Source organism: Columba livia, chromosome 14 (genome assembly GCF_036013475.1).
Source record: "Columba livia isolate bColLiv1 breed racing homer chromosome 14, bColLiv1.pat.W.v2, whole genome shotgun sequence".
Lineage (NCBI taxonomy): Eukaryota > Metazoa > Chordata > Aves > Columbiformes > Columbidae > Columba > Columba livia.
In genome coordinates this window covers 5,591,240-5,618,001 of record NC_088615.1, presented here as the reverse complement: position 1 = coordinate 5,618,001, position 26,762 = coordinate 5,591,240, and the positions used below count along the sequence as shown (strand labels likewise).

The window sequence follows — 26,762 nt, the reverse complement described above, 5'->3', positions numbered from 1 at the left end:
AGTAAATACAAAACATCCTTTGGAAATATATGCTCCATATTCTAAATACATTTAGAATTAAGGCAAACAATTCTTTTCTAATTGGGATTCAAGACAGACATGCCGAGCAGTTTGTTGTTTGCTTTTTTTTCCCCCTCCTGCTTCTACTTTTTTTGGTGTAGCACTCATATAAGGGTGCTGTGTTAGTTCAAAAGTTAACGGCACATTCAGGCTATCGTGGGTGAAATGGCAGGGAAGATCTGACCCTTGCGCTTGGTTTGTAACTCTCCCCATTGCAGCTGGTTGCTTCTGCCCTTCTGAGATGAAGGTGGGTGTGAAGAGGGGTTCAGGTGGGATTGTGGCACTGGAGAGGACCCCAGGATTCCTGAACCACAAAGCCAGAGCTGCTGCTGCTTGCGTTTAAGGGATGCAGCAGCTCTGCTGAGCTGATTGAATCCCCTCCGTGTGCGCTGGGCGCTAGGGGGGAACAGAGGACTGCAGAGCGTGTGGGTCCGACACTCCTTGTGAAAACTGCAAATCTTCAGGGCCTGTCTGCCTGAAATCCTGCTGCTTCTGCTACAGCAGAACCTGGGGGAGCAGCTGGATACAGCAAGAGCAGGACCCAGGGCTTTTTCTCTCGTACCTTTGTTTGGCAGAGAGGACCCAGGGCTGACACTTGTGCCATGTTGCAATCCTTTCCTTTCCTCCATTCTGTGTTTGGCAGATGGTCATTTTGAGTGACAAGATGTTGATTTGCCAGGGGTTATTTTAAATTACTGGGCTTGAAATGTGGTTCTGAGCCCTGTTCAGAGAGCCTAGAACATAGGTAAGTGCAATTGTTTAGGAGCTTCACTCATTTTTTGGGGGGTTTTATGCAGACATGTCCCTAAGCTGCTCCAGGAAGGAAAATTTAGCTATTTGCTGCTGCCTTGACCAGCTCCTATTGGAGAAGGGGAACAAGACAGGCCGGGAGAGCTTAGTTTCTATGATACCATCCCTCTGATAGTTCAACAGGAGGAGATAGAGAGGAAAAGGAAAAATAACGAGCAAGGCTCTGAATAAATGTATTTGAAAATCCCAGAGTTCTCTGGGAACAGAAGTATCTTGTTTACATATATTTTTAAATTGTTCTCCTGTAATACATTAAATGTGATGATTTTATAAACCCACAGAAAAATTTCCATTATCCACTGAATACTTGAGGTGTGTTTCTATGAACATACGGGCTTATCTGGTTTTATCAGTCAGGGTGTTGCATTGCCTAATGCTGATTCTGCTCATGACAATTAAGGTTATTTTTAAATGCTCTAGTATCTCCTGTAAGTGTTCATCCTATTAATATTTCCATTGGTGTTAGTGGACATTTTAGCATTGTCTTTAATAAGAGTGTCTAAGTTATAGAATTCAAGGACAATAGGGTGAGCTAAGGTTAAGAAGGGTGAGTATCAGCATCCGCCACAAATGGAAGTATTGCCCAAGGCAGAAGATCAGGACAATGCCTTTCTTCAAAGACAGAAATAACCAAAATTTCACATTTTGGAAAAGAAAGAAAAAAAAAAACAGAGGGTAGGAATAAAAGAGAGATCTTGCAGAGATCACAAAGCCAAACCTTGCAGCTCTTTACTGCAGCTCTCAGAAGTTTGGAAGTGCAGCCCATAACAATGAAATGTATGGCTTGAGGGGAAGAGCTAAATCAGGCTCCCAGCACAGACCAAAGCCTTGTTCTATGTACGTGTTTGTCACTGCAAGTGATGGCTGTGAAGCAAACAAAGGGGATACAGCTGCACAGCCACTAAGCTACTTTGGCCTTGGATCTGGAAACTTATATGGCAAACACATGGTTAAGTTTCTCTTCTCTGTGATAGCAGGTTATAAACCTGAGTTTCTCATAAATATGCCCCTTTTCCGTGCTTGTTTCTTAATGTGTGTGAGTAGGAGAGATGGGTTGAGGACGGAGCTTTAAATTTATATTCATCAAATTTCCCTTCATGTTTTCAGTGAAAACACTAGTTTGCATGTACTATAACAAGAGCTTGCAATAATACAATCACTTTGTGTATGTGTAAAAGTACAGATACATGTATACACACAGGTATGCATGCCGTAAATATAAACATACTTCTGCTACACCTCTCTAGAGCTTCTCGTCTGAAGAGAACATGAATTTTCTTGTGTGTTTGTCTTCTTTGCACTGATTTGATTTGCCTAGAGTAACAGCAAGACACAACACATGTGCTATGGAGGAAAACAAGCAATTGTCCTTACATTTTGCCTATATATATACCACTAGCTTCACACAAAACATGACTCAGTAGCAGCAGGTGTCCTGCTGTTATGTTAGGCAGATTAGTAATGATAGGGAGGGGGCTGCTCGCCCTATATGGCATCCCCGAGGAAGGCTAAAAATAGTTGAGATACTTCCAGCAAAGTAAAAGTGTTTGTGGGCTTTGAACAAAGTCTGCTTCTGAAGGTAAGAATCAGAGCTGATCTGTTTAATCTGCCATTCCTTCTTTTTTTCCTCCTTTTTTTTTTTTGTCTGTCAGAAGCTTGTCTTGGCAGTTGATCGGCAAATGTTATCTGGCACAAGGCTGGGAGTTTGGAATTATAAATAGTTGCTTTCAGTGTTTGGAAACAGGGTGGGGATTGACCAGTTAAAGGAAATCAGCGTAACAGCATTTGCAGCAGAGGCAGAGACAACAGAGGAATGTGTCTCAGTTAGAAATAGCTGCCTTTTTTTTTCCTCTTGCAGTTGTTAGAGGATCTGAAGGGCATATGAGCAATCACAGCATGTGACTGTGCTCTGAGTAGCAGGGAAGCTATTGCTGGTAGTTACACCCACCATGATACAAGCCCAGTAAGCAAAGTTGCCTGCAAAGTTATTGTAGCAGCAGCACATGAAAACAGAGGAACTGTTTGTATTTCCAAGACCTGCAAATCAGGGTGCTGTGTTTACTCCATAGAAGCGTAGCTGAGACTTTCAGCCTTGCTGGTGAACGCCTGTATATCTATATACTCAGACACATTGAAATGTGGACTGCTGCCTAAAAGAAAATATACTGTTTTGGAGGAAAATTGTGGAGGATAATTATATATGTATATATGTGTGTGTGTGCATGTATGTGTCTGTATCCACATGCATCCACATCTGCATATATGCAGGAAGATCGTGAGTTGCTAGATTGCAGAAAAGCCCCACAAGCCTTGCACTGAGCCACCACCTATGTGGCTTCACGCAGTACAAAGATGGAGATGTAAGGGCTGAGTCTCACTTCTGAAAAATGAGATACAAGGGCTGCTCGTTACACCAGAATAACCTCATGGGTTATGATGGATTTCCTCTGTTTTTTCGAGTGACATCACTGATATTGATAACAAGTGACTTGTGCATTGTGGAAACAGGATAAAAATCCAACAGCCCAGCACGGGGCGTCTCTGAGCATGGTGGTGTGTGTTGTACACCCAGGTGAGCATGAGCGGACACCCTCCAGGATGCAGATGTCCCCAGTTCTGAGCCCCGGTATATAAGGATTTATAGCACGTCTCCTTCTCTGCCCTTGTTTAAGGCTGGTTTTGGCAATGAGTTCCCAAGGGATGAGCGCACCCAGCACCCCGGCTGCAGTGCTGTGGGGGTGGAGATGATGAGACTGTGACCATGGTGGGGCTCCCACTGCCTGAGCTCCTGCAGTGGGTGTTGAGCACCCAGCATTGATGTACCTTGGACACCTGGAATGGTGCTGGAACCGGTACCGATTCCCAGCTGGGTCAGTAACTCCCTGGACTGGTACAAGGGAAGGGAGGAGATCAGCAAACAGGAGAAGCAATTTAATTTTAGCTCCCTGATGTTGGGCCAGCTTCTGCTAACATCAGCATCAATGGCAAAAACGATGTTAATTTGAGTGGGAAAAGGACTGAACCCAAATTAATATATGCTGGCCTGTGTAATTATCTTTATTGGCTGATAGGGAAGGAAGACCTTATTCACTCAATGCATTTCTATGGCTGCCTGGCTGCGCTCCAGTGATGCACCAGCCTGCAAGCAGACGGGCTGGGAGAGGGGGACGGGAGTGCTGCATCCATTCATGAGGGGCTGTAATTTGCTGCCATCCCCAAATGATTAAATCCTGCTCATGTCAAACTGACAGGTAATGGAGTAACACCCCCAAATATGGTGGGTAGGACTTAGCTCCAGGTGCTTGTGGGAAAACTATTCTTATCAAGTCCAAAGTTCAAAATCCTGATCCCTGTGAATGGCCACAGAGGAGAGCAAGCAGATTTTAGTCAGCGTTAAACATTGCATTTCTAGACTAGTAAAAAGAGCAAAAAGTTGAGAAAATGGCTATATGTTTATAAGCACAAGAAGACAAGGCAGCTAAGTGCTAGGGATGGACATAAACAGAAGAGGAATCCTATTTGGCAGCACAGAGAATCTGCTGGGGTTGGCAGTCTGAAAGCTGCTCCAAGATAATTGTTTTCTTCTCCAATAAACCAATGTATTGATTAGGGTAAGCAGGAAGGATCAGTCCTGATGGAGCTCTGCAGGGCATTTTACCACACTGCTTAGTTCAAATGGTCGCAGTTGATATTAATGTGTTTTCCTCTGCTGAGCAAACTGGATATGACAGAAGACAATGTAATTTAGGGTTTCTTCCTCTTTCTGAAAATGAATTGCTACATGTGATTTCATATGCTCACACTTGCATATTTATGGGAGACCCAAAATCTAATTTTCATTGTGCCGGCTCCTGTTTAGCACAGACCTAATTTTGCAACTTTAAAATAAATTCTCTTGACAAAATAATATTATGGCATATTGAAACAAAGCAGACATTTTAATAGAAGCACTTTGAGTAATCACGTCTTCCTGAAAGCACACATCAAAGTTACCTTTGTGATAACTAAATGACCAATTAAAGTAAGCAATGTAGGCCTAAGATGGCATAGAAATGTAAAGTTGTTCTTGACCCTTGTGTTGGCTCTCCAGTGCTCTTGGATCTCCCTATTTGCCATGAGAGGGTGCACAAATTAATTGCAATTGAGCAGACACTCCAGATTGTTTTCTTCTTTTAATAGTAGTTGGTGACAAGGACAGCAAGGTGCAAACCATGCCAGGCAAGCTCATAGGAAGGAGGCCACCACGCTGGATGCTGTCGGTAATCTCGCTGCAAAGATTACAGCGATTCTTTGGGCTAGTCTTCTTTAGCTGGCCATCTGCTTTACATTCCCTGGTGGTACTTCAGCTTGGATCTCCAGTTTGTTTGTCATTTCAGTCTCCCACTTTATTATTTCCAGAGCCAAGTGAATCGCTGCCAATGCAATGAGATTGCATTGTGAGCTTTGCGACATGGTATACTTTTTTTTTTTTATCTTGGAGCCTCAGCTCCTGGAATTAATTGATTATGTTGGAACCCCAGCATTCACTTGAGAAAAAAGAAAAATGAAAAAAAGAGTGGATCTCCACTCCTCACAAACTAAGGAAAAATCTTTGGGGGGGGGGGCGGAAATAATCCCTGCAGACTTAGTAATCACAAGCCAAATAAAAAGAGGCTTTTTTTTTCCCCCGAACATCCGACTGTTTTATAGAGAATCATCCTATTTCTGAGTCTCTCACTCACAGTTTTTGAGTGCTGGGTGCTGGCAAACCTGAGCAGCAGCTGTTCATTTCTAAAGGCAGGGAAAACAAGAAACGTCGTCTCTAACAGGAAAAGTTACTCTCTTTTTGCCTGTGCTGCCTTTCCCTCTGCTCCTGCATCACACTCCTGCCTGTGCTAGCACAGCACTGCGAACCCATTGCTTGAAGAACAGCTCACATCCCAGTAAGTCCCGGTGAGAAATGGGAGGACAAGAGTTTGTGTGAACCAGAACCCTGACTCCCTATAGGTCAGGAGCAGCAGCTGCTGCTGTCACTGACCCCGTAGCTCTGAACAATCTCAGCTATTGCCTTACGACATTTGTGTGTTTGTGGCACATCTGAAATGTGATTAGGGCTTGTGCAGTTCTGGGGTGGAGACTATCACTCTTTCTCCAGCTTGGGGATGTATTTGGGATGCAATTACTAGAGCTGGGAAAGGTCCATCATTTATATTTCAGTTTGCCTAAGATATTATTTTCTTACTTTTATTTTTCTGTGGGAAAAGAGGTGATACTTAGGACTGATTTTTAAAAAATATGTTTGTTGGTCTGGATTTTTCATCACTCTGATCTGGGGCCTTAGGGAAACATATTTGCTTTTATTGCCTTTTTTTTTTTCCGGTAACTAAATGGAATGAGCATTCCCCAGCATTGCTGGCCAACTGGATCCAGTGCAGAGTGCAAATCAGTGCAAACGAAGGACAACAACTGTCATGAATTAGGAGCAGGAAAGTTCTAAAAATAAAAAGAATAACAGAAGAGAAAATGAAGAGCCATAAGTCAAATTTGTTTCTGGCCTGGTTGATGAAATTTATGGTCCTTGATACTTCCCAGTTTTGCTGATATGCTTTCATTTTCTTTTGTTCTATCAAATTTCTCTAGTACTTTCACTTTTTTATAGCTGGATATGAGATGAAATTTCTGAAACACAGGGATTGTCCATATAACCTACAGCATGCAGAAGGAGTGCGCGTATAGAGACACCTGGATAGGGCAGGACCTTCGCGCACTTTCCATGCGCTGTTCAAAAGCACTTGTCGTTTGCAGGCTTTTTAGATGGGCAGGAAAAAAAACTTCACTAGGCCTTAAAACTGTGTGATATTGACATGGAAGAAAGAAACTTCTTGTTAGTTGATCAGATTTTTTTTCTGCTTCATTTAATTTTAACTGGTGCTGTTCTAGTGGTACTGAGGTTCAGTGGCACAGTAGCAACTCAGTGAGTCACGAAGTGAAAGACTTCAACCTTGATAAACTTTTTGTAAAACTCCATTTTCTATTCTGCCCATGATTAACTTCATAGTGTAGTAGTAAGAACTCAAATTGACAGAAGCAATCCCTCTGATTTGTGTATCTATACTTCTGTTGTAGTTGTTTCAGGGTTCATCAGTGATCATTCCTCTTCCTCAGAAAAATCCCAAGTCCTTAACCTGGAGAGAGGGAAGGAGATCTAAAAGAGGATAACATCTTCAGCTTAGGTTTCAGGTTTTTTGACTGTATGCCCTGCTTACTGATTTTACAGACCTCCGGTAAACCAAAACCTGGCACTTAATTGGAATTTTAAGGGAAGCAAGGGGCCTGAGTACACGGAGAAGAGGGAAGAGCAGCAAGTGAGTATGTGATGGACAAGACCTGTCCTGGCAAACAGCAATCACTAGCTACTGAATTTATTGCAAACTCTTTCAATTTTCTACCTTGAGCCTTAGCTCCAGAATAAAACATGGCAGGAAAGTATTCATTGCCATCTGGTAAAACCAAAACATGTGCATATGGTGGCAAAACAACCAATTTATTAAGGTAGAAAAAAACATTTCCACTGATCCCATCTCCAACACATGAAACTCAAAGGTAAAATGAACCATGTTGCTACAGAAGCCTTTGCACCACACCCTGAGTAGTTGAGTGCCGGCTGCCTTGGTGATGCTTTGCAGATTCAGGGACCAGCTAGACTTAAGGGCTGGGATGCTGAGGGTGTTTCAGTGCAGACAGAAGCAGGATTAGATGAACAATAAACCTTGCTTCCCTGATTTTTTTGCTGGATCCTTTGGAAAAACTGCACTGGCTTATCTTAACCCTCCCAAGAGCAGGAGGGAAGGGTGGCCTTGGAAGTGTCCTTCCGTGCCAGCCATGCCCTGGTCGCGTCAGGTCCTGGGGGGTGTAATGTGGAGTGTGTGTGCTGTACATGGTGGCTGCTGCAGCCTGTTTGCTCCCAGGCCATCCGCTTCTCCCAGCCCCTGGCCATCTCCTTGGAGAGAGAGAGGCCACTTGGCTGCTGGCCCCAGCTTCTTATGGTAGGGAGAGGGATGGGGGGGAAAGGAGGAGGAGAAAATAAAAATAGAGGAAGACAGAAAAAATGTGGGGGGAGAACGGGGGAGGCGGTGAGAAACGGGGGCCAAGAAAAAGGGGAGGGAATGGCGAAAAGAGGAGAAATGCGGAAACGGGAGAAAAGTGGGGCGAAAAGGGTGGAAAATGGCAAAAGTGGGGTGGGAAAAAAATAAGAAATAAAAGCCGGGAAAAAGGGAGGAGGAGAAGAAGGGGAAAGAAAGCCGTTTGAGGAGCGCAGGGGCGCTCCCGCCGTGTGCGGCCGCTGCCGCTGGCTGCGCGGCCGGTGCCGGCGGAGGCGCGGGCGGGGCGGGGCGGGAGCAGCCGGGTCCGGGCCCGCCCCCGCCCCGCTGCTCCCCCCGCCGGGGCCGGGGCGCCGCGGCCGCGTGTCGGGGGCGGCGCGGCTCTGCGCCGCGGCGTGAGGCAGCGCCGCGCCCCCGCTGCCGGAGGAGCCGCTCCGCCGCCGGCCCCGCGCTCCCGCCCCCGGCCGCGGCGGCCCCGGCGGCATGATCTCCTGAGGAGGGGCCGAGCCTGCCCGCGCCCCTCGCCCGCCCCGCCGCCCAGGTGAGTGCCACGCCGAGCCGATACACCGTGGAGATGCCCGGGCGGCTCTGCCCTGCCCAGTCCCGCTCTCGGACTTGGCGGAGTTTCGGGGTCTGCCCCGGAGCTGCCCTTCGTGGGAAACCGCCACCTTTCGGGTACCTCCTCTGGCCGCCCCGGGTACGGGTCGTCATGCCCCCGGGCATCCCTTTCTCGCAGCGCGGTGACTCCGTGTTTGCATTCCCGGTGGGAAAAGTGGCTCTTTGCAGCGGGAGGATGCAGCCGGGCCCTCCGGAAGGCTCGGCCGAGCTTTGCCCGGGGGGATGTGCTGTGTCGGGGGGTGGATAGCGAGGCTCCCGTGGCCGTGCGGTTGCGGCCGTGGGGAAGGGACTTTGGGAAGTGACCCGCCGGGGCTCGGGCTCCGCACGGCCGCCGCGCAGGTGCTGCCACTGCTGGGGATGCGCGGCAGGAGGGAGCTGGTGGGCTGAATGTTAAAAACGTGCGGGTGCTGCGGGGAGTGGAATTCAGCAGCACCTCGGGAGCGACAGGTGAAAACAGGCAGAAATCTGGCTGAATCGGGGATCAGCTGTGGGGGCGCCCGGCTGGGTTATCCGGGAGGGTACCGGGGGCTGCGGCCGGTGGGGGCGACCAACAGGTGTGGCGGTCACAGCTGCTCCCGGTGCCCGGGGAGGCGGCCCCGACCCCGGCCGCTTCTCGCTGAGCCGGTGCCGTCCGTGGGCTGGTCCTGGGCAGCAGCGCTGGATCCCCCGACCTGAACCCCAGCTCCGGAGCGCGGCTTGCGCGTCGCGGTGGGAGCGCTTCGGGGTGCAAACTTCTGGCTATGAGGTACTGCTTATATGAGTGCCTCGAGCTCAAGTGTTTCCTGCATTGATTATTATGTTTTTCCTGGTGGGAAAATGTATCCACTGACAAAAACTTTCTAAGGAAACTAATGGATTTTCAATGAGAATCTCCTTTCCCTAAGTGTTACAGAATTTCGCAGGCTTGTTGGTTGTATTGACAATGCACTTAATTTTCTGGTGGTCTTCTTAGGGATTAGCTAATACTGCAGAAGATGCATTTTGGTCTGTAGCATTAAGAGTGCTCGTTGAAGTGTCTTTGCTTTAGCGCTTGTGAATTTCAGGTACAATACGTAAAAGAAAAAAAAAAAAGAAAGGCAGAAATATATATCAGGCTCTGAAAGGGTATAAAGCCCATGGATCCAAATACTTTCTGTTAAGTCAACTTTTAAAACAGCTTCTCCCTAGACAGCAATTCACATTTTTCAAGGGGAGAAAGGATGGGTGAAATTGAATTGTCCAAATTAAGTCAAAATGAATTGCTTAATATTCAGAGAGGTTGATAAATGAACCATTAAATCAACACTTGCATGGTGTCTCATTGAAAAGAAAAATGAACAACTCTCAGTTGTGGCTGAGCAGAATAGGTCAGACAGTGACGTTACCACATTAGTGTGTTGAACTGAGTCCTCCTCCTGCTAACAGATTCATTTGCTCTGTGACATTACACAGGCATGGGAATGAGCTCTTGTGCCCTGTGCTATGAGGAGCAGCATCTGCTATAAATGACCATAATTGTCCCAGCTTCATTTTAAAGGAGAGAAATTTTGGTTATGTTTTATTTGGCATAAATTAACATAATTCCATTGACTCAGGTTGATGTATGTATGCTGAGAATCCACTGCTGTATTTCCAACTACTTTTTTTTTCTCCTGAGGAAGAGCTGAATTTTGAATGCCAGTTTGAGGAAAAAAAACATAGTGATAAATAGAAAAGAGTCATCATTTTGAAACAAGCTAGACAAGATGCTCTATAGTAAAAGCTCTTTTTGAGAGCGTCACCTCTCAGTAATACAGTTCATAAGCTTTCCTTTTAAGCCCTTTGATTAGCATACGCACAGCTGTTACAATATTCTGTTTGCCACTGAAAAATTACCGTTTTCTTTCCCTCTTGAAGTCCTTGTAATTCTTGTGTCGAAGTGCACTGAGGATGTTGACTCTGTCCTTATTGTGCCTCTGGAAACTTCTAACGCTTTGTTTGAAGAATCATGGATCGTATACCCTTGAGACTTTTCATTTGCACCTCTTTGCTTTTGCAGGTAACACAGAGGAGCTGATTTTGCTTAAAGCTTTTAAAACTTAGGAAGTGGCAGATCTTTTGTTTTGTGGATTCAAATGGTGTATTGCAAAGAGGAAATTATGGGGAGACTTTATTTTTTTTAAATGCCCAGAGAAGCAAGTTTTCCAGACTCCAGCTGAAGGTGGGATTGTAAATTGCCTCATGATTGAGAAAGCTCCTTGCCTACATTTCATTTGGCCAGGAGATAGTCCGTATGCAAACCTTCAGACAGGCAGAGCCATTTATTCAGGTGTTCATAATTATATAGAAGTGTGTTATATAATGTGGTCTGTTGCTTTTTATTTAAGGTGACGTGTATGGACACAATACGTGCACACACGGATCCTTGAGGCGATGGGTTATTCGGTGGGTGCAATAGAAGCTGCATGAATGCAACTTTATATCATCTGTGGTGAAGTAGATGGACAAGTAGATGTGTTTCCCTCATGGAAGTGGAGGTTTTGCATCTGGAAATGCCTTTAGATAGTGTCTGATGATGATGCATGTTTTTCAAATGTTTCGCTGTTCTTAAGGGCCAGGGCAGCTGCAGTTATTTTTGTGCAATGTCTGGTTAGACCAGTCTTCATTTGCTTCTAATCATCCTCAAGAATAAAAGTAAAAAGTTATTTCTGAAAGCCTACTGTGCCTCGTAAGGTTATCCCGCTGCTTCTGTTTCCTTGCTAGCTATTTCTGTTTGAAATCGTAATGCATTTCTTTAGTTCTTTTGATAAAGACTTGAACTCCAGCTTGCTGGGAAATGGTCACTCTATGCTGAGAAAGTGCTGGCATCTTATTGACTTATTTTGGGAATACTGGAGAAAAATATGAAAGATTCACTTGCATTGATTAAAACCTCCAGGGCAAGCTTCTAACGCTGCAGTTCTCTAGGTGAAAAATTAACTTTCTCTGTTGTCTACTTCTGCTTTTATTTCGTTTGTGAGAATCCCAGGCTCTGTTATCAGTTTACATCAAGTCCCTTGGGTGAGCTTGAAGTGGAAAGTATCTCAGGCTGAAAGCTCACAGGTACTATCACCCTCAGAGTCCATTTGTCTCTGGCCACCAGCAGATACACTTTGATACCATCGCTCCCCAAAACCCTAACGGAGGCAGGGTCTAACCTGCTCTAACCCGTGGTTCCTCACCAGGAAATGTTTCCTGAGTGATTGTCAGAAAAATAATTAACAGCTACCTCAGTGCTTTTCCGGAGGTAGCACTTTAGGTGTAGCTTAATGACAAACTTTGATTTACGAGGTAACCAAACATGTTTGAATTTTGTGTCTGGAGTGAAAGCAGAGGAACTTTGTGCGTTTCATCCGCAGCTCTCCAGCATGACATGCAGCTAACAGCTTGTCTCTCATTGATTTTAATAAGAGATTTTTACAGAATGTGCCTGGAATAGTTTGAAAACATATTGTTAACTTTTTTTGAGGGGCAGTAGGTTACTAGACACAGTGAAGAACTTTGCAATGTCTTTTTAAATAACCTTGTAAAATCTTAGGGAGTGTAAAAAGTAGTTAATACCTGCTTCTCCCCTCTCCCCCACTCCCAAATTTAAGATGGATCATATGGGAGAGCTAGCGTTCATTTATTTTTGGACTAAATATTGAAAAGAAATAAAGGAATGCTTTTCCTAGGCCACTGATCAAAGGCTGGTATGGCTCTGGGCATTTTCCCAGTGAATTCTCTGCTTTCTTCCCCTCTACCTCAAACAGATGTGCTCAGTAACAGCTCACCTGGACATGGCTTGTGTCTGACTCGTTTTTAAATGGTTCAAAAGGATCCCATTGACATTACCAGGACTGGGTCATGCTTGAAATCTTGCTGTTCTGGTGTCAAGCCCCTTCTTTTTTCCTTCCCCTCCCTCCCTGCCTCTTAATTTCTGGCATCTTTTTAGTTGCTGTTCTGTCGAACATGAGTACAGCTAAGGAAAATGGATATGTGTGGTGTGGTTGGTTGGTTTGGTTGTTCTCCTCCTCCACCCCCTTTTGAAAAACAGGGAATCTTGCTTTCCACTACAAAGGGAGCACTAGGGTGATGACCTGCTCCACTACTTAGCAAGGGAGGATGCTGGTTCCTCAAGGAGGTGAAAACTTCTTAAAATCTCAGCATTGACATTCAGTTGAGCCATAGAATCTGATATGAACGCTGGGTTTTTATTAGTTTTATTTTCTGATTTAATGATAGTTTTAAGAATCTTGTGCTGCACAGTAAGCTCACTGAATCTAGTGTATTGCAAAATGGTAAGTTGGGTTGCTTTTTAGAATACTTGATCAGAGGATGAGAAGCCTGAACTTCTGTACTGCGGCACTTACCTGTGCTGTTTCAGTCATGCCTTCTTCAGGCAATGTGGTGGCATTTCAAGAGGACTTTGAGGTGGGAGGTGTCTACCTGTGTTTTGTGTGCCTTAGGGCTTCCTTGCTTTTCTTTGATGGGGACCTGCCAGGACCATCAGCCAGGCTCTGACACTGTGTAATGTGAATTCTCCTAATGGAATGAAAACACAGAAATATTAATCTTTGATGCAGAATATTCCTATGTTGCCACTTTTTGTCCAAAGGGAATGGTAGAATTCGTCAGGATGGGTGTTGGAGAATGACCGTGAATGCAGAAGAGCGGTGCTGGGACCATGTCCAGGGAGGTGTTGTCCACTGGAGCCAATATCTGGTAGGATCACCTTGGCAACTGAAATGTTGGTATAGTGTATTTGTTCCTTGTATGGAAGACGTGTGAGCAATAAGACAGGCTCATTTCTTCTTTGGAAATGTGGCAGCCAGGGCCAACCATTTAGTGAAAATCTTTCCTGCTGTCTCTGGAGGTTTGCCTGGTCTGTAGCTGTCATTGGCCACCAGCTGATGTATTGGTTTCGACATGTGAGCTGGTACTTGCACCGTGGGAGCTTGTGGCAGCCCAGTTACTGCTCTGCAAACTTGTGCTCAGTCCAGTTAAGCTGTGGTGGGATGGCAGCTCCAGCCTGGATTGGTGAGCATTTCTGCGGGTGAGGTGGGAGTGTGGGGCTGAGCAGGTCTTTACAGCTGCTTTTCCTTTTTTCTGGTGTTAGGCAGAGAATTAAAGTTTGTTCCCTTGCAATACTGACGGGACTCAAGGACCTCTGGCTGCAAGGCAGTTTCGTTATTCTCTGTAGTGCTTGGATTGCTCAGCAGAGGGAGAACAGACCGTATCACACACGGACCCAAAAATGCCAGCAGCCAGAGCCACATCCCTCTGACTGACGGTGGGGAAAGCAGTCCCAAAGCCTCCCTCCCTGCTTGAATATTGTTTTTTCTTGTTTTAAAGCTCAGAGCTAAGCTGTTATCAAAAGTAGCTGCCTCAGTCTGTAGGTTAATGGACTATTTCAGATGGTGGAGTAGGTGGCTGTGATACAAAAGATGTGTCTAAATCCAAGAAGTGCTTTCTAAATATTCAGGAGCTTTCCTAAATATTTAGGAAGAAATGCCGGAGTGACTGAAGCTTTACACCGCATCCAGAGAAAAACAAAACAAAGAAAACAAAACCAAAACTAAACCCTTTGCATTACTTGAAATTCAAGCAGTAAGTAATCCACATGACTCATCTCCAGGCCAGTTCTTTAACTGTTGTAAATCAGTGTAGCTCCATTGACTTCCCTGGCACTGTGTTATTTGTGCCAATAGCTGGGGAGCTGGTTTGCTATTTTTTTGGGGGGGGGGGAAGTTTGAGCAAAAGGTTATTGCTGAGGTTTTTTTTTAATTTGATAATTTTTGAGGATGGGAAAGTTCCTTGGTTAAAGAGTAAAATCTGTGTTCAGGCAAATAGACAGCACGGTTCAGTAGAGATTTGCTCCCCTGTAGCATGCTGTGTGGAAAATATCAGTTTAATGTGATAAGAAAACAGATATTAAAACACTGTCAGTTAAAAGCAAGATGATAAGCACAAAGGGGGAAAAAATGATGGGCAGCTCCTGTGATTGGGTTGAACAAGGCAGCGTTTTGAAGACCCAGCTCATTCCCCACCTGCCACCGTCCCAGAGCATGATGTAGTCGGCTTCAGGGCTGTGCTCTGCAGAGCAGGGAGTGTTTGTGCTCTTACACTTAAATTAATTAGGTGCCATTTATTGTGGCTTTTAGCAGGTGGAGCAGATTAAGCTACTCGCCCCAGTAGAGCGAGGAGTTTAAGTGGAGTTGGGCTCCAAACTTGCTCCTCTGCTTGGTCAAAGGGCATGACCTGACTGTGCGCTTGGCATTTTCTAAATAAATGGAAGCGTTCTTTTAAAGCATGAACTGAGAGTCTGCAGAGGATGACGATAAGGGTCTTAACCCTCTTTTAGGCAGGTAAACATACCCAACTGACAAATGTGGAATGTGCTGCTCAGAAAGCAAAAAGCATCGTTTGAAGGTGCCTGTGAGCCAGGGATGAACATCAGCCTCCCAGGGAAGGCTCTCCCACCTTCTGTGTGGGTTTGTAAAAGCAAATACAAACCAGAGTCAGCATTGAGTTTGCTTTCAAATTCTTACCTGCCCTGCAGACCAGTTACAAAGGGTCTGAATTTCCATTCGTGTTAGAGATCATTCTCCATCCTTGCTTCCAACCCGGCTCTGCCAGGTCCTTCCCGGCGCATAAACCACCTGTATCGCCCTCACGTATCAGCTGTGCTCTGCTGGGAGCAGGCGGTGGGGGCGATCATATCGAGCTGATGCTATTAACAGCAGGAGAAACACCTCTCTCCTGAGGAGAGTTCATCTCTGCTGGATAATGAGCTCTGTTTCACTCAGGACTGACTTGCTGCAGTATGGATCACAGCAAAGCACAAATGAGGATGCAGCACTGGGCACTTCCCACAGCTTCTCCTATACATGGCAAATAGCTAATTAAATGAGAGCTCGTTTGAGCTATTGGACTGCTGCTAGCCTGACTTCTTATAGGCAAATCTTGTGCAGTTTGTCTTGCTCCAGTAACTTTTTGAAGTCTTTCAAAACTGTGCTTTGCAGCAATCCTCAGCTTTTATTCTGACTTTTAGACTGTTGCAAGTGTGAGGTCTAAAGAGCGGAGTTTGGGAGTGAAGCTGGAGCTGTATGGGGGGTGTCCATGTGTATGTACAAGATGCACAGGGTATGAGAACCTTTCCATGACTGAAAAGACAACCTGTAAATTTCTCTGTTTTTATATATATTTGAATTGTGAAATTGTTTATGCAGAAAGCCTAAACATTTTTTTTTTTTTAGTGTCAGCATGGGCAGCCTTGCTTCTTTTGCAACTTATTTTATGGATATAAATGGATTTTCTACCTTATGCTATCTGTCTGAAGGAGGATAAAATTCACTGTTGTTACTGTCACGCTCAGGTAAAACATTAACCCTGAATTTTAGCAGTTTTACGTTATCAACTTTACAGATAATTCTAACTTTCAAATTTAATCTTCTAGTAAATGTGACTTCTTAAAGAAGTGGATCCAAAATAAGCTTCAGAGCAAGAATTATACCTTATTTAGCCGGGCTACTTCTGATTTTATTTCAGTAAGACCTAGGAAGAATCATACTCCTTACAGAGTGTCGTTCAGTTTTCTGCTTATATGTTTGTCCTGAATATCTGAATTATTTTGCAGTTTTGTTCATGGAGCTTGGATTAGCATTTTGTAGAAAATCAGTAGCTGTATTACCATTTTAGTATAGGCACTGGGAAATCCACTTTTTTCCTGTTCCTGCCTAACAGTGTGTGTGTTACAAAAGGCTTGCCTTGCGTGTACTGAAGCATGATTAATTTTTGGGGGGGTAACGATGAAACTGTAGCGCTTTGAAAGGTTGATGATTTTCCGCTTTGCCAGAAATGGATACTTAAAAGGAGATATTAGATCTGAATGAGATATTCAAGAGCACGTTACAGGTTTGAGTTGGCTAATGGGGAAGAGGCCAATCCTACTGCAACTGGTGTCAATGAAAATACTGCGAACGGGGCCAGGCGTGCAGTAATTAATTATGAACAGATGATGAGTTTTGAAGGTGTGAATATAAGACTCGATGTATTGGTTGAATTGTCTGAAAAACAAATCTGTTAGATATTATTTGATCCTGTTCTCTTTGTTCCCCTTCTTTCTGTCAGACTTGAGCAGCAGAGCTCTGGCTGGTGAGCAACAGGCACTTGTGAATTCCTCTGGCCAAGCTGGTGTCTCTTGGAGAGTTGTGGCATGGACCCTTAAGATGCAGGCTGAGGTTTTACACTGTTACGTGCTTTAATTTCACACTCTGAAAATAATTTTGAAGGTGGATATTTTATTTACTGGTTTAGATAAAAAGCACCAACACACTATTTCCTTAGTGTTACAGTAACGATGTTTTCTGGCGACAGGTGTTTCCTGAAAGAGCTTTGTGAAGTCAGAGGTGAATAATTTTAATATCATATTTAACAATCTTAGTACTGACATGGAGGATATTATAGTTGAGTCCAAAATAGAAAAATGTTGTGATTAGGTGTTTGGAGGAGGGAGGCAAGGTGTATGTGTTGTACAGCCAGTGTGTCCAAGCAGAGGTTGGGTCTCCTTGTGCTGTTGTCCTGGGCTGAGACTCTTCTTCAGTGTGTCACCTCTTATAGACTTGGACATAACCCTGGTGTGGTCGTCTGCTGAGGCTTCTCCCTCTTTCTTTCAGGGCTGATCTTGTTGCCTTGGTCTCCCCCCAAGCTCTTCAGCCAGTTCGGACCTGTGTTTTTGGGCTACAACAGCATAAATTATCTAATGGGCTCAGGGTGTTCTAACCCAACGTGTATATAGCATGTGGTACTTTAGATGTCTGCTCAGTTCTGTATTTAGTACTCCTATGCATACTCTTCGTATACAGAAGTTGCTTTTTCTCACAGCCTATAGAGGGAGAAAAAGATAGACGGTGCAGCTATTCAGTAGAAAACACAGTTTCAGGCTTAACTTTTGCCCTGTCCTTTTGGGATGAGAGATGGTGTAGGTGAATCTGGTGGGTTTTTTCTTTTCAAACTTATGAGACAACTTGACTCTACTCCATAATTTTAAGCTTCATATGATATTTCCCATTTGTTACCCTAATAAGACCAAAAGTAAGATTTTATGGTACATTGTGAGCCAAATGTTTAACTACTTATTAAGTTTAATATCTTTGCTTCCAGGGCAGATGGAAATGAGAAGTGTCTCTTACAAATCTCAGCCCAATTAATAAGAATTATCTAAACATGCTCTGGCTTATTTTACTAACACTTCACAAAAAAGTCCTTGCTGTGTCCTCTACCTGACAAGAAAGTAAGAACAACTTGAGTTGTTGGATGAGAGGCTCATGTAGCCCAGATCCTGTCTGTGATATGTATCAGTCCTGGGTGATTTGACTCTTATTCAAGCTGTAGAGTCTCAGTGTTTTTCTGCTTCTGATGCATTCTTAACATACAAGGCTTTTCACTGCTCGCAAATAATTTAGCTCTTCTGATCCATCACATTTGCATGTCTTTGTATGTTTTCTTTTAAAAAGGGGATAACCAGAAATATATGCATTTTTAACACATAGATACATATTTAGTTTATTTTGTTCTGTAATGGTATTTTGTATTTTGGTATTGATATCTTTCTTGAAAAGTTCTGAAATGATTTGCTTTTTTTTTGGGTGCTGCTGAGCTGATGTTTCCAGAAAACCGCCTGTAATGACATCTCTTCTGCATTACAACAGTGAATTCAGAGCCTGTCAGTCTATGTGGACAGTCATACTTCTTTTTTTTTTTTGGTGCAATATTTTGCCTTTATTAACATTTAATTCACTCTGTCATTTTACTGTCCCATCACAGTGTCTTGAGACACTTCTGCAGCTTTCATGTCACTTATAATTTTGCCTACTCTTAATCATTCTGTTTTGCCAATGAAGTTTGGCACTTCATTACCTCCCTCTTCCCTTCTCAGACCATTAATGAGTATATGGACTAGTACAGGTCTCAGCACAAATGCTGAGGTGATGTGTTAACAGCCTCTCATCACCTCCCATCATTGTAACAAATGATTCTTTACTCTTTCTTTGTTTCCCTTGTGGTTGGGGGGGGGGTGGGGTTTGTTTGTCTTTTGTTTTTTTGTCAGTTGTTGATCCTTCAGATGCCCTTTCTTTCTATCCCACCATAGCCTGCCTTTTGCTAAGGCTCTTTTAAAGATTCTTTGAGACCCTTTTGCTGAAGGGTTTGGGAAGAGCATCAGCTGTGTGCATACCCCTGCATACCATGTCACCTTTGCCTGTGCTTGCTAACTCCTTCAAGGAAGCCGCACAGATTTCTTGTGCAAAATATCTGACTCTTCCCAGGTATATAATAAACCCAGAGATTCTATTCTTTATTACATTTTCTATCATTCTTTTCTTGTATTTCAGTTAAACTCAGTGGTTTGTGTCTTTGAACGTTTATCCTTTTTATGAAATGCTCAACTGCGGAAAGCCTGTGAAGGAAGTAGGATATGTTTTATATAATATTTTGTGGATATTATAGGGGTTTTTTATCCCACTCTGAACTGCAATGTTACAGCTTTGTTCAGAGTTGTGGGGTCAGAATCAGAAATCATAAAAATGATACACCTGCATCACTGATACATCACCATGGTGTTGTCGTATCACAGTGCATGACACTGCTGAATTTCACCATGAAAATTTTTGAAGTGGTGCCCTGAGGTTTATGAGAGAGACTTTATCAATGGTAATAAGCTTTAATGTATTTATTGTGAGGCATGAATTGAACACTAGAACTAATGTTGGCTGAAACCAAATGTTGTATTACAGTTCTAAGCCATTCCTGCATATTCAGGTATCAAGACATAGGACTATCTGCATGCCCAGCAAAGGAACTGTGATGAATGGTGCACATTTCATAGGTTCCAGAAATAAACTGAAGAATTTGGGGAAAGACTTGGATTTTACTCTCTACATCTTTCTTCATTTCTCTACAAAACCCTAACAGAAGTACTGCGGGCTTCTGATGCCAGCATTTGTCACTAGCCTTGTATTGTAACTCTGTTTTATGGAAAATTTAGTGTTAGAAGCTGATCTGTGTTTTCAGCAGCACAATCTGAAATATATATATGAAGTCTTGTAATGGAAAGCAGTGGGAGAGAACTACAGATCTCATAAATACCCACCTCAGAAGGGCAGGCTGGTGTTCTCAAATCCTTCCTTTTGTTTTGTGCCTTTGGTCTCTCCTGAAGCACCAGGTCATGATGGGTCCCTGTTCCTTGTGACCTTTCCTGCCAAGGCTAATTGGGCTATCAAACCTCTTTCCTGTAGCAGCAGAAAGCATTTACTTGCTAAATTGTCATCTTGTTCACCAAAAGGTGGGGAAAGTCTTGTCCAGAGGTTACAGGACCATCAGGTGTAAATCAGCATGGTCTCCGACTTTTGCCTCATCAAGAATTTTTGCTCTGGTCCACGATGGTGACCTTGCATTAAAAAGGGGCATTTGTTGTAGAAAGTACATTCTGTCCTCTTAATGATGAGGCCTCGGCTACCTGTTTTGGCAGTAAGCAGATTTTTAAGAGACTCATGTAACAGCTTCAAAATCTTGTGATGAATTTGAAACATCCAGCCACTGGATGACTTCCACATAAAATCAGATGATAATTCCACTTAATGTTGTTGTTCTTCCATCCCTTATTTCTGGGATTTGCTGTGCTTCAATTACACCCCTGCAGTTAGAAGTGAAACAGCTTTTTGCGTTTCATGGAGCGGCTGTGATGTGAGCTGTGACCCACCTTGGGGTGGCGGCAACTAAAAGAAATAACATTTCCACAATTCCAGTTATTTGGCCCCAAGAAGGCAGAACCCTGAATGTGACAGTAACTTCACATGTTCTTTGACACTGCTGTTGGTGGCAGGACTAGGGTTTCCAAATGCAAACCTGCCTGCGTTGCCATCCTTGTGCTGTCAGCCTGAAGCCATGAGAGATGTCTCTGATCACTTCTTGCTGTGCCAGGTCACTGCTGGTGCAGCCTGGTGGCATTGCTAATCATGTCTTACAGCAACTGAAATTCAAACCTAGGCTTTCTCCAAATGGGTGGCTGCTCCATGGAGCATCTTTCCAATTGCAAATGTGTTAATCTGGTAGAAAAAAAAAAAAAAAAGGTAATTTCTTTTTTCCTCCACGCATCTTTCTTACTAAGTTGCTTGAGTTTTCTCATGTTTGCATGCCTGCTGTTCCTCAGCACCTGAGAGGGAGTAATGGGTTTGTTTTAAATGAATTCCAAAGGCTGCTGGATGTAACAAAGTTAACAAGTAGCCGTGGTAGATGACAACAAACTCAAGATGCAGCTGAACCTGCAATTGTCAGCATGCTTTTTATCTCCAGCCAATGTTTGTCTGCTCCATTTAATTCCAGTGCTGATTACTTGTCCTTACAGTATACTTCATGATCACCCATCCAGATGACCACTAGTTTTACTGGTCCTTTGTAGTGAGGGGTAGAAATACTATGTGCAGGTGGAAATAAAGCCTGAAGTGTGGCATGTTCTTGAGTGAGGTCTGTTAGAAACGTGTTTCAGAGAAGCAACAGTAGGCACGTCACCTGCTTCTGAGGTCTAGAGCTGCATGGAAGCTCAGAGAAAAGAGAACTGACCTGTTGCTCTATTCATGGAGACTAAGAGAGCCCACTTAGGGTTTGGAGGGTTGCTTGTTGAGTCAATTCGTGGTCCCTGACCCTTGCTGGTGCTGTAGTGACTCAAGAGAAGGATAGGTCCCAGGACAATTGACATCTCTTTGTATGAAGAAACCATCCAGCTTTGCTGCATCTGTCTTGTGATGGCAGATGGAAAACTGTAAACATGAAATCACTGAACTCTTATTCCCATCGTTGAAATGGCCTGATTTCCCACTTCAAATAGATACGCAGGACTGAACGGCTGTGTGTGTGTTTGCTGTTGGCAGGGCTGGGGCAGTGCCCTGGACCCACTTCAGTGCAGGGTCTGTGGGATCTGAGCTGCTTCTCGAAGGTGCTGCGGGAACATGCACCGTGTGCCAGCTGCCAGAAGGTGCCTTCGATCGCGTCTGATCTCACTGGGCTTCATTGCACTTGTATAAATAACAAAAATCATTGCATCGGGTTTTTACACAGCAGGGCTGGTATTGGCGGTGATGCCTTGTTAAAATGAAGGGCTGTCTGTCTTATTACAGATAATGGGAGACCAACCTGCACTTTTTTCTTTCTGACAATAAACTGTGCCAGATAAAGTCCAGTGAGTTATGTGCAAGTTCAATCAATTTAATACTGTTTTTCAGGAACCACTATGTTTAAGAGACTTTTTGTTAGTGGACTGGGGAGGGTTTAGTGTTTGCTTGCTTTTTAAGTTGCACAATAATGAAAGCTGTTTGAAAGGATAAATGTGTCAAGGGCAGAAACAAGGAATTACAAAATCCGTCTGCAAAAAAGAGTCATCAGTGTGATTTGCATTGATGGTATCTTTAAACAACTTCTGTGGTTTTGTTTGCATACATCTTGTTGGCATGAAGTTTGCTTTGTTTATGTTTATGGCAAAGATGTGTCACTTTCTGTATCAATATTAACTTTAGAGGCTGAAATATCAAGTATATGAATATACCATGCTGCAGATAGTAAATTTTGACTATAAGCTTGTAAATGTTCAGGATGTCATGTACTTCAGTTATGGCATCACCTTCTCCAAAAATGAGAGAGAACTCTTGAGACTGTTGACACTAGATTTAAACAAAAAATCAAAAGCGATATTAGGTGTCCAAATCCTCGTAGTGTTAACTGAAAACTGGATGGCCAACAGCTGTAACCACATCCAAGTCTGGGTATCTAATATGGGAGGATCAAGGCCACATGCGGTCACTAGAGCCTCCACAGGGTGATTCAAAGCTCTGAATTTAGAGCCTGATTCTCTCCTGTGAGTATGTGAAGAGTTGAGGTTCCTGACTTGGATGCTTAAATTAGTTGCCTGGATTGAGTTGATTTTTCCACCTCTTCTCTCTGCTTGCCTTTTGCATCTTTGAAAACAGTTTCCCTCCTCCTTCCTCTTCTCAAATTTTTTTACTTTTTGAAAATGATCCAGGATTCGTTAGCGATAATGGATGTGGGTAATGGATTCAGGTGATGGAAGATCTGCCTAAGGAAACTGGAGCCAGAAGCACTTTCCTCTCTATTGAAAAATTGCATCTTGTTGCCATTTTGAGCCTTGGTGCATCTGGCTTTGATTTCTAGACATGAGAACTCTGCTAGATGAGGGAGCCCTGTAGCAGGAGATGTGCTTTCCATGTGTGGCAATTAATTAGATGTAATTAGGCTCCTTCTTCACCTTTTCATTAATAAATTAAATATGCATAATTCCTTTACTTTTTATCAGGCGTTTTATTAATATTTTGATTAATAACCAAATATGGTTCCAGCTTTATTGTATTTTTGAAATGGGAAAATGGAGCACGTGTCCCAGAGTAAGCAAGTAGAGGGGAAGTTATTGTAGTAGTTTCCTTTTACTTTCTATCTTCTGTCCTGACAGTGATGTTGAGGCACTTCAGAAGAAAGAAATGGAGAAAGATAGTAGTTGTTTTTTGAAATAGGAAATAGGTTTTTTTTCTTCTTAAAGTTTGTGGGGTTTTTTTTTATGTGTAATGGCAGCAGTTTTATACAGTTGCTTGTGCTTTGAAAAAGTGACCTTTTGTTTGTAATACAAGACAGAGTGTAGGGTCATGCACTAGAGGACTCATATGGATTTGTCCTGTAAGCTGGGAGCTCTGCAGTTGAAAGGAACAGAGGAGTAAGACACTTATCAGTTGGTCGACGGACGCTGCCTAAATGAAGCTGTGTAAGGTCAGAGATAGATAACAGGGCAGGTGGGGCTTTTCTGATGATGATGGTGGAAATATCCCTGGTGATGCCTCCACTGGAATAGTGCTGGTATTTGTAGAGACCTTTTCTTGAGAAAAATGAACCTAAACTGGCCCAGAAAAGTTGATGGCGTGATGAAAGCCATGGAAAGGAGCCCTGCATGAGATGAGTAAAGGAAAATAAAAGCTGAAAAGAATCCTGCTTGCTAATTAAAAACCTACTGGAGGGGAGTACAAATGAGAATAAAAAGTAAATAAGTTAAAGCAAAGTACTGGAGCAAGAATAAAAGATAAACTTTGGCTATGAATCGGTTTGGACTAGAAATGAGAGGAAGGACTGTAATTAGCAGAGCAACATGCTTCAAAGAGTAGGTAATGAGGTGTAGGTCATGGGGGGGGCTAAGGGAGATGATGGTCCTTAGGAAGGTGGTGCCCCTGGAATGCTTTGCCAGTTCTAAATAACATGTTTGTTAATGTATCTTCTAACCAGCAAATTGGTGCCTTTTACACTTTCCATTCCCAAATTGCATATTTTTTTCTTTAAAAAAAAAAATAGTTCACGTTCTATAGTAATTTGAGACTATACGGTTGACTTTTAGTCTTTCCTTGCCCAGCCACAAAAGCCAGAATTGTTTTTACTGCGTACAATGGTGAGATTTAGTAATGATGCTGTTTTCAACTTGCCAGCTGGAGAGAACAAAATGGGAGAAGCTTCTCTGCCCCATTTTACCTCTGCAGCCTGGGCTCTCGTCCCAAGGCAGAGATACATTTCTGACTATCTGAGCTGCTCTTCTGTTTGCAGAGACAAGGGCTCCTTTTCTGTCCTATTCACTTGTTTTGAGTGCAGACAGTAAAATCCCAATCTGCTTTTGTGTTTTGATATGACTGGATGGTGGAGCCATCGTCTTCAGGGGAAGAAGGTTCAGATACAGCAGCTGCTGCTTTTTCTGGCTTCCTGTGCCAGGATTCTTCTTTCCAAGTTCGCTCTCCTCTGTGGTGGAGACATGGTGTATAAGGAGGCAAAATCAGAATTCTTGAGCGGGCTGCAAATCAAATAAACCATTTGTCAGTTTCCTGCCTTTTTTTTTTCCCTCCCCAAAGGATACAAAGGCATGGGACAAGCCATGCAAAACCTGATTTGCGTTTCCATTAAAATCAGATAAAAACAGAAGTGAAAGTTAATATGCAGCTCTTTAATGGAGCTGAGGGAATGACAGCATCACCACTAGGATAACAGAAAATAAAGGTCAACACACAGAAAATATTTGGATGTCAAATCATCAGAAGGCTGATTGCAGAAGATGATCAGCCATCTTCAGGTTTGCTTTCTGGGTGCATCCCAATTAATGCAATTTCCCAACATTTATTTTAGCTATGCACATGGTTTTTAATATTTTTTAAACTCTCTTTTAATTCTTTTTGCGAAGAATGCCTTGTGTTCAGTGAATAATGATGATCAATAATAGGAAATGAAATCCAGGAGTTGTCTCTTTCTTTGTCTAATTAACCTTGAGAATTAGCTCCTTGTGTTACAGCTTTCTCAAAGAGGATAAATGAGGAGCAGAGGTAGTATGGACACAGTACAAGCAGCTTAGAACATGTTTTGATGGCTCCTTAGTATTTTGGATCAGTAATACTTTCTTTGGCAGCATCAGATGTGGGGAATGCATAATCTTTCTGAGCAGCCAATTAAAATAATGACTTGGATGGCAAGTTCCTCTCCCTTTTCCTCCTGTGTATGGCTGTACCCTTCCTATCAAAGAAGTTGTATCTTAATTGGCAATCCCCCCTGCATCTGCTCACTCCGTCACCCCCTACAGAGAGGCACAGTGCTTAATTAAAAGGAAGTTCGTGTTTGTTTATCTCTGGAATTTCACTTGTGCTTTTGTAGATGTTTCAAAGGCAGATGAGTTTATAGGGACGTTGCTAAGTAATTAATCCTGTAATACTATTGCTTTAGAAAAAGAAGGGAAAAAAGCTGGATTTGTTGGAGATGAGAAAAAGCCCTAAAATTGTCCAATTTGGTATATAAGTTGGAAAGACAAGTGTGGTGAGACCCATCAGAGCTGCCAGTCTTTCTAGGACGGTGATATGACCACCATGAAAAGTGAAATTCTTGTGCCATTCCGCTGATGTGCTTCTCCCTCTGAAGGAGCAGCTGCTCCTGGAATTGGTAAGGTTGATCTTCCTCCAGAGAAAATTAACTCCATGGCCACAGGTATGAGCCTTTACGTGGGAATGTTGTATAGTCATGAAACAAACTGAAGCCAGCAGCTCATTACTCCTAAGCCTATAGTTTTATAACTCAGTGGGTTTCAGGCACTTTGGAGTTATGCATCATCTGTAACTCTCTAAATTACTTGCAGAGGACTAGTGCTTTTTGTCGTCAAAGTTTTAATTAAAATCACTGCTGAGGTGTGATGGGATCCCCTGAGACAGATATGAACTTCTTCACATGACTTCGGAGACCAGTGGTCTGGAAAATATTGCTCTTCATTGTAAGAGAAAATGAGTGAATGAGGTTCTTGGGACAGCGTTTTCTCAATACCATAGATTTTTTTACTACCTCATCTCCTTCCTCTTGTCCTGCCCAAAGGAAGGCACATTGCCAGGGATCCCACGGGCCTGGGGAACTGCTTAGAGCAGAGTCATCCTACCAGGGTCTTGCTGGGATTACATGGACCTTGAGCTGGAGAAGCTGCTGCTGTACCCATCCGCTGGGCCATCGCACTCTTCTTGGGCCAGGCTCTTCTGGGGGGTTCAGCTTCTGCCATGCAAGACGTTTCGTCGCTTCAGCTTTCTGTGAAGCACAGGGTTGGTTAGTATTTCACACCACTGGGCTTTAGAAGACGCTTAAAATCAGATGATAAAATGTCTAATAATTCTGTGTTGGGTTTTTTCCCCCTTTTTTTATTCTACGTCCCTACCAGGTTTTAGCCAGAAGATTGCTTAAGAGAGTTGCTTATTTGCAAAGCCTGAAATAAGGGTAGTGCAAGAACAGTTGTGGCTGGTAATGCACACATTTCATATACCTGTAAGGGACAGTGTTATAGTTTATCTTACATGCACAATACTGATGTCTCATGATCAGAACCATGCTATATAAATGTGTAAGGAGTAGTAGTGCATGGCTGTGACTGTTCTGACATGGTCTGAAGTATGTACAAAGTTAGACCTTTAATTTTAATAGAAAGCTGCTGAGTATCTGGGATTGACTCACTGATGTTCTTTCATGTCTGCTTGCTGGGTGCTTGGCACAAAATAGTGTATTTTAGTCCCATCTAAAAAAAGCTGCTGGATAGATTACTGCAAGTTGTAGTACTTATCCTACCTCCACTGGGTCATTAAATATGATGGATTTAAGCAAAGAAGG

General features: G+C 43.4%; 1 protein-coding gene across 4 annotated transcripts in view; it reads left to right on the top strand.

The window, feature by feature from the left end:
- Positions 1–8,300: 8,300 nt before the first annotated feature.
- SGCD (sarcoglycan delta) overlaps positions 8,301–26,762 on the top strand; it is a 326,687-nt gene continuing 308,225 nt past the window's right edge. The window contains exons 1-2 of one of the 4 annotated variants that reach the window (XM_065029701.1): positions 15,540–15,689; positions 15,803–15,921. The gene's annotated coding sequence lies outside the window, so the exon portion shown is untranslated. Of the gene's footprint in view, positions 8,491–15,539; positions 15,690–15,802; positions 15,922–26,762 lie in introns of those variants that run through there. The other 3 variants (XM_065029705.1, XM_065029700.1, XM_065029702.1) reach the window with 3 other exon arrangements.